An 8,317-nucleotide genomic window follows, 5' to 3' on the forward strand; every position below is an offset into this window, starting at 1 on the left:
TGTAGAGCACCCGTACGATCGACCATGAGCGCCGCCAGCTTCACATTACCGACACGCTATAGGAGTAATTTTTCAGAAGCTCGAGGCACCACCGAACAACCCGAGCCTCCATGTCTTTGAGGTTGTCGACTTGGCCAGGGCAGCATTAGAACGGAGTTGCCCGCGCACCGTGTCATGCGTCAACATCCTGACCTTCGCCGCCCGGGACAGCGTCAGCCTCACCGGTGGCAATGCATTCTACTAGGTCCCCGCGGGCTGCCGCCACAGGAACATCTCGACTGAGGATAGTGCGTTTGGCCTCCCTAGTCCAAACTTGACAACGGATGGGCTTGTATAGGGTTTCAAGGACAAGACCCTGACTGCCGAGGAGATGGTGATACTATCTGGCGCCCACACCTTGGGCCGCTCCCACTATGACTCCATCATCAAGAACCGCGAGAGGCTGGCGAGCGATACCATCAGCCTGACGTACCAATCACTATTGGAGGCGTTGTGCCCGACGAACATGATCCAAGTGACAAACGTGACGACGATGATCGACCTCAGCACGCCGACGGTGCTAGACAACAACTACTGCAAGCTATTGCAGCTGAACCTCGGCCTGCAGTTATGGTAGACTACTGCGCGGATGTTCTCATGGCGGAGGCCTTAGCTCTCAAATTTGGCCTAAATTTAGCGCAAAGGGCGGGATGTAATAGCCTAATCATCAACTCTGACAATCTGGAGGTGATTGAGACCATGCAGGACGGAGGACAGTCAGCGGGATCGGCGGCGGCAATGTTTGATGACTGCTATCACTATACTTGTGATTTTATCGTGACTAAACTCGAACATTGCAATAGAGAGGCAAATAAAGTAGCACATGAACTTGCTAGATTAGCTAGATTTTTTTGACTTCGGATTGGTTTGAGAAGCCTATTAGTGAAATTGTAATGTTTCTCACAAACGATGTATTGGTTTTATTTCAAAAAACCTCGGCCTGCACTTCTCCGACGACCAGCTTGTCTACAACGCCATGCCGAAGGCCTCCGTCTGTGCGTTCGCCGCCGATGGGACACTCTGGAAGGAGAAATTCATTGCCGCCATGATCAAGATGGGCAAGATCGAGCCCAAGACTGGCACACAGGGGGAGATCCGCCTCAATTGCAGCGTCGTCAACACGCCCGGGTTGTTCGTCGCAAGGGTGATCAAAATGCTTCACCCGGGCTCGAACAAGAATTCCCCCGATGGCGACGAGGAGATACCACGGGTTGATATATATAAATGGTCAAAGTCGTACATCAAAGACCATAAAAAGTCAATTACGTCTTATATTTTGGAAAGGAGAGAGTATTATGTAGCGAGTACAAGTAGTGAGTATGTAACGTGAGAGAATGTGTAACGTGTACAAGTTTGATGTGCACGAAGGTGTGAAGAAATGGTGAATCCAGCCTCGGTCATTGCTTGTAAGTTCGTGCTGCTGTGTTTGGTTTTATCGATGTTTACCTTAACTTGCTCCGAATTACTACACCCTCCGTTTTTAGATGTAAGACGTTTTTGACAGTTCAAGTGTCCCATCGGTTCTTTTTCTTCTTGTTTCAAAGTATTATGCTTGCAATATTCATGATCCGAATAACCTATCATTTATTGAAACAGAATTTTGTCCCTTTTTGTAATAATGCACCGACCAGATTTATATAATACCAAACACATGTTCCAAAGGTGTAGTCACGAACATACCGAAAAGTGAAAGAAAAAAAACATATCTGGTCCCTGTGGTCGATTGACTGACTGTATAGGATTTTTTGGACCGATTGTATAGGAATTTTTTAGATGTACGCCAAAAAAACACTCAAATAGACACCATCGATCGACTTAAGACGGTTTGTAATAATAAATAAACTTGTAAAACTACTCCCTACGTTCTTTTTTATGCCACCCATAAGTCAAATTTGATAAAATGTAACGAAATTTATATTTAAAAGATATCAACATATAGAAAATTAAAATTATGTAATAGGAAAGCTAATTCCATGATGCATCTAATAATATTAATTTGGTATTGTGAATGTTGATTTACAAAATTAAAAGGAAAGTTAATTCCATAATCTCTACTCCTAATGTCTAAGTTGGTAGGTCGCGTTCCGGGTTTTATTTTCGTCCCACCTCACCCAGTCTTTTTGGTACTTCTTTGGTACTTCCTCTCACCATCCCCTCAGCCGCGAAAAAATAAGGAAAACCCCGCGATCGAGTCCGGCACACGCCCCTCCGACCACCTCCCACGTCCCAGCGCTTCCCCCCTGCTCCATGGTTTTTTTTTCGTCGGTTTTTTTCGTCTCCGCTGCCCCCGCCCACTCATGCAGCCAAAAAAAACCACCCCACGCCCGAACCACTCCCCTCCCTCTCCTCGCGCAAGCATCCTCTCCTCGGTACCCTCGCACGCGCTAGGGTTCCTGCGCCGCCGCCACACGGGAGCTTGTCGACCAGTCCAGCGTCCTTCGGATCGCCGCCGTCACCGCCCCGGATCGCTGCCTTCGCCATCATTCGGATCGCCGCCATCGCCGTTGGAATCGCCGCCAACATCTTGTCGCCTCAGATCGCCGCCGTCCGGATCGCCGCCGTCGCCGTCGGGATGGTTGCAGCCGTCTCTCCAGATCGCATGGGCGTTCATCGTCTCCGGCCTCGCCGTTGTCGTTCCCGTATCTGCCCTCACCCAAAACCTAATGCGCACGCAATCTTCGTCGCTTCTTCCTTGTGTGTTCCATGTCGGCGGCTAGGCCCTCTGGTCCGGCCGTCCCTGGTTTTCTCTACCGCCGACGCCTCAATTCTGCCCCTCCCCCACACATCCCTCCCTCTCACAACCGTCGCAGCCATCATCGCGGTGTCAGTCAACTCCTGCCCCGACCTCCATCGTGTATTTGTAGAAGATGGTGACGCGTGATGAGTGGCTCAAGGTCCGCAAGGAGGGGACGAAATTCCTCGTCACGTTGGACTTCATCGACGCCGCGGATAGGGTCTCCGTCCAGTACCCAACGTGAAGTATGCCCATGCCTACGCGCTTGACATATATCCCCTCTCACTCCTGTGTTTCTCCTAGAGTAGTACTGCTGCGGACATTTGGCTCTAACTGAAGTGTGATTTATGTGGTTTTGTTTGCAGCGGACATTGGGTTCAGATTTCAGACGGAGAACTTTAGGAGACTATCGACAGGACCAACGATCTTAACCCCATTGTTCGGTTCTGGTTTTGTTTCTCCTAATTTTGGTTTGTATTTCGGTGTTTTGTTATAGAAAAAGTCGATGGAGGAGGAGCGATATCTTACAATTTTGGCTAACTTTGTTGTACGGCAACATAATTTTTCTTTGTATCTGAAAATTTCAGGGAGAACACAGAAGCATTCGCGCCTCATGATTTCGGCATCATACTTAATGAACTTCAAATTACTGATCTTTGTAATCAATCTTTTGTTTATAATTCTGCATAGGAGGCATTGAGCATGTGTGTGTGTGTGTCATGCTTGGTCATATTGATTTTCTTGAAAAAAGTTGGCAGGTTCCAGTTACTGATTTTCGCATGTGTTGTGTTTTTATTGGATAAAATGTCACAAGCAAGCCGAGTCCACAGGTGAATTTCTTCAGGCACATCAGTGCAAAATAATAATATGACAATTGATAGTCTCTCCACTGTTTTCCACACAAGTTGGAAGAGAAAATAATGGCATGTAACTAAACACCTTTACTTTTTGCTGTTTGTAGGGCACCGTGATACATGTCCCTGTCAGGTCGCTTGTTTGTTTCGTTAGTCCTCCCATGTCATCCTCTTTTGTCAGGTCATATAGATTCAACAACTTGAGGCTCGCCCATGGTCGATTGGACCGGAAGAGTTGGTTTCCTTATTCTCTTCTATTTGTGTTTGCCTCCAAGTTCTTATTTTTGTGAGTTTTCAGATCCATTCGTTGTATGGTCATTGACGTCGATTTCTTGTGTTGCAGGGGCTGGTCCATGAAACATCAGTGCCCTTTGGTTCTTCCTTCCACTACGGATGGTTGTGAATCAGCCGAAATTCCACACACTCATGGTCAATTGATATATATGAAGCATGGGTCTTAATATTTTAATCAACTCGGCACCTGAAGCTATTCCCTTTATTTCGGCGTCTATCTTGAGCTCATTTGGATATGGTACGTTGTTTTCTTGCTATCTGAACCTCACAACGGAACATTATCTCACTCTTATGATGGATGTTATATTTGTCACATTAATCTATGAGAAGTTCAGAATGTGCCTGCATATTGGGGTGGGGGAGAGATATACATGTTGTGTCCGCATATGGTATGTTGTTTTCTTGTAGAATTAACATATGTTTCGAATTGTTATTCACATAAATTCATAACTATGGTCTACATCCCTCCAATTATATATGCATGAAAGTTCTTGTATATATATGCCAGTTGTAAAGTAAATACTGCTTTTGTTATCTGATATGTAGTTGCAGCATAATATAGCCTTCATATTGTTCCCCTTGGGTGTCTTGACGAGGGCAACCAATTAAGAAAAACCTACGGTCTGTTACAGACGCTGGTTCGCCATATTTCACAAAACCAAAACATAATTTCATTGTTGCCTATTACGTCGTGAACTTCTGTTCATGCGTATGCGTATAGGCTATGACTAGCTGGTGTGCACACTTTATTCCGTCCTTTCCCACCAACCAAGTTTCCAATAAAAATATGAAAACCTTATTATAACTAACAATACAATGTTGCTGCTCAATTATTTTTTGATATTTTTACATAATCATGGCTTGCTAAGGATAAAATAGTTATGCTGAACCATTGTGTCATCATACGGATAGTGTAGATTTAAGAGCTAGGTAATGTATACTTCCTAGATGTTGCTTACTTGTTTGTAACTTGCTTACAGACTTCAGTAGTTTAGTTGTTTGTAACTTTGCCACGGCGTTGGTGTCGACCAGCATGTACGTGCGTGTCTAGGTTGTACGTAGCCATGGCGGATGCGCCCTGTGCGTGTGTTCTGGTTCGATCGGATGCCGGTGTGTGGCTGCGTCCGAGTTGTCGAGAGTTACAGGGTAGCCGTTGTCGATCTGTTGGAGCTGACCGTGTCATGCGCGTAGTGGCGCGCCGGGGGCGCGGCCGGGCGAGCGGATCGTGGGCGTGTGGACAGGAGTGGAGCGCGGTGTTCGTGCGTGCGTACTCCCTGTATAAATACCCCCCGTGTACTGCTTGGTTTGAGCTGGCTAAAAAGAGAAAAGATTAGGGTGTTGGTGCGCCCGTGGCGGCGTTCGTCGCTGGCAAAATTCTGTGATGTCTCCTCTGGTTCTTCTTCTACCTCCGTTCGTGAGAGAGCGAGAGGGAGCTGGGCAGCGGCACAATGAATAAGCTAGAGCTCGGCGCCAACACAAACTATCTATTGTTTGAAATATAAATTTTAAATCAATAAGAAATTAAATATTCATATTCATATAATTAGTTAGTCTATGTATCAATTAACTAATGAGCTACCAAAAGGAAGAGGGAGGGTGGGTGTAAAAGGGATCCGAAGCATTTCGTTGTGTCGACAGGCATGAGAGCTTGATCCTTCTATGAACCCCACCCAAAGTGGATGTACAGCGACACATATTCGCCTATACACTCTCCTCTAGGTTGCCCCAACCATATCGTGACGCACTAGGGCCGTGGGCGGTCAGACCTTAGCACGAGCTTTTCTGTCCCCTCTCGGCTTGATCATCGACCATGAGGCCAAATCGATGCAGCACGAGAGAGGTATCATGGGTGAAAAAGGAGAGTCTGCGGTTGTGATGGAGGGGGCCATCAGGGTGCATCTGAAGGGAAAGGAGCAGCGGGAGCCCCATAGGGAGGCGGATCAGCGTCTTGTGGTGTGGAGGTTGCAGAGCTCGGTGACTACGACATGGCGCGAGGTTGTGGGGTGGTTATCGTGTGACATGGAGTTTGGGGAGATGAGAGTTGGAGAGGCAACGACTAACTGTTAATCCTGCCATTGAAGATCTGAGTTAATTTTGCCTCTCCTATCAACATTATTTTGCCTCTCAGTCTCTCAGCTCCATTGTCTTCATAATAAAGATAAATGAAGTTGGTGTTGTTTTGTATAAACATTATCTGCTAAGAAAATTTTGTTAGTTTGTGCATTATTTCCAGTTTTCTTTTTATTCTATGGTTGGTGCGAACATATATGAAGATAACACAAACTTACTTGTTGTCTGGGAGCATGATGCTATGTTGTGGTTTTTTGGTTTGCATTTGAACAGTGACATGTATTCATGTTAGGCATTTGCGTAGGTATTGCGTACAGTTGTAACTTCAAATCATGTCGATTGAATGTACTTTATTTTCTTAATTTTCAAATATGGGATAAAATCAATGTGTATGTTTTTATGTCCAATCCACCAGATTTGTCCACCAATCAAGTTCCAGACAGGTTGGGGAACTAACTGCGGCAGCGGAGCTGCAGGAGTGGTGGACATGCGAGAAGGGAAGGAGAAAGAAGGAATGAGGGACAGAGGTGTCGGAGCTGAGAGATAGGAGGGAAATACCAAGGGAGCTGGCATGGAAAGAAAGCTTAGTTGGGTCCCATGGCTAGAGTGGATCGTGTTGTATTTGTTCCCTATTATCAAGGCTCACGTTCACTATCGTTTTTAAAGTGCATGCTTCGGAAGCTCGTTGTCAAGGAAGATGGCAAACTCATTGAGGATGATCATTGGGGTCATTGTTAAGCTCGATTTCTGGTGGAGTAGTCTCACCACAAATTAAGAGGGCAAGCCATGAGTAATTGATAAGTTTGCAAAATCACCTTCTTTTTCATGCATATCCATGTTACATATGAACATTGGATGTGACTGATTACAATGGAGAAGATGATGGTGTTGTGATGTGAAGTATAAGTCCGAATCAAGTATTGTTGCTTAATCACTTGCTTGATTTTTTCGAAATAATTTATTGTTTGATTTATTTACAAGCATTCACCCGTAGCAAGGCACGGGCATTTATATCTCCGTTTTCTTCTACTGTAATGTCGCCGGTAATTGTTTGCTCTATTTCTTTCCTATCTGCAGTGCGCTTCTCTTTGGATTCCATGCTTCAATCAAATCAAATCGAGGCCATTAGGGGATTGCATGCTGATTTTTTGTTTTTCTTTCATGGCAGTAATTAGGGGATTGTGATACAGTCTTGCCCAGTCTCACAACTGAGACTCCCAGACGATGCTATATCGGTGTCGTGGTGGCTGTGCGGTGGAGGCGGGGCTTCGTCCTTCGGGAAAATCGTGCAACATGGATCTGGTCTGATCCAGCCAGATCTGGCACTGGCAGCCCGTCCGGCGGCGAGGGCTGAGGCCAACAGGGGTCGTGGACGTCGGGCAGTGTTGGTGGCATGGCTGAGGTGGTGGAGGTGCGTGCGCATCCTGGAGTCCGGTCGGGCCTTCCTCCCCGGCTTCTGGACGACAGCGTGCGGCGCAGGCGGGCTTCTCTTGTGCCCATCTTTGGTGGAGGTGGTGGCGGTGGATCTATCCCCCTCTTCGGCGGAGATGTGGCTGTTGGTGGCCTCTCGCCAGTCCGTGCCAGTAGCCGTGGTGGGGCGAAGCAGGGGTGCTTCGGGGGGAGGGGGAAGTCGGTAGGAGGGATCGGGGCTCTGCTGTTGTTCTGTCGCCTGTCGCTGGCGTAGGGGGTGTCGGTCGTGGTCGTGTGCCGGTCCTTCCCCTTCCCCTTTTCCCCAGCCTGGTTCTTTCTGGCGATGCTTGAGGTTGGACGGTCGTTGTCGGTTCCGGCGGTGGTTGGATTTGGAGGAGCTATTGAAAGCCACCCCCTTTGATGTTCTCAGGGTGGTCTGGGTACAAGGTGGCGGCCCTGGCAGTGGGAGGTGCGTTGATCTTGGGCGGATTTGCGCGGCTCAGGAGCGGGAGAGCAGACAAGGCCGCTCGGGCGGCATGGAGGGGGTCGGAGCACCGGGGTACATCACTTGCCCAATCTTTGTACTAGCCGTCGGCGGTGGCGTCCGCAGACGTTGTTTCCCCCTTGCAGGGTCCGTCGTGGTGCTCTCACTCCCTTTGTGTTGCTCCGAGTGAAAACTTGATCCACGAGATGAGATGATGGCGGCTATCAGTGGTCCTGCCCTTCTTGGAGGCACCGTTTTGGAGTCCCCGCTACGGCGTTGGCCGTCTCACCTCTCTTTGGTGGATCACTCATGCGGTGGTCCGTCGGCTAGAAGCGGTTCTTTTTTGCTCATTCGTAGTATGCTTGGTAGTCGTTGGGGTGGTTTGTCGGCACCTTTGTATCTTGCTTTGGATGTGTGTTGAGTGCGGTGGTG

General features: G+C 47.7%; 1 pseudogene; it reads left to right on the forward strand.

The window, feature by feature from the left end:
• The first annotated feature begins 76 nt into the window (after positions 1–76).
• Positions 77–3,017, forward strand: LOC119347915 (annotated as a pseudogene).
• The last annotated feature ends 5,300 nt before the right edge of the window (positions 3,018–8,317 follow it).

Source organism: Triticum dicoccoides, unplaced genomic scaffold (genome assembly GCF_002162155.2).
Source record: "Triticum dicoccoides isolate Atlit2015 ecotype Zavitan unplaced genomic scaffold, WEW_v2.0 scaffold79509, whole genome shotgun sequence".
Classification (NCBI taxonomy): domain Eukaryota; kingdom Viridiplantae; phylum Streptophyta; class Magnoliopsida; order Poales; family Poaceae; genus Triticum; species Triticum dicoccoides.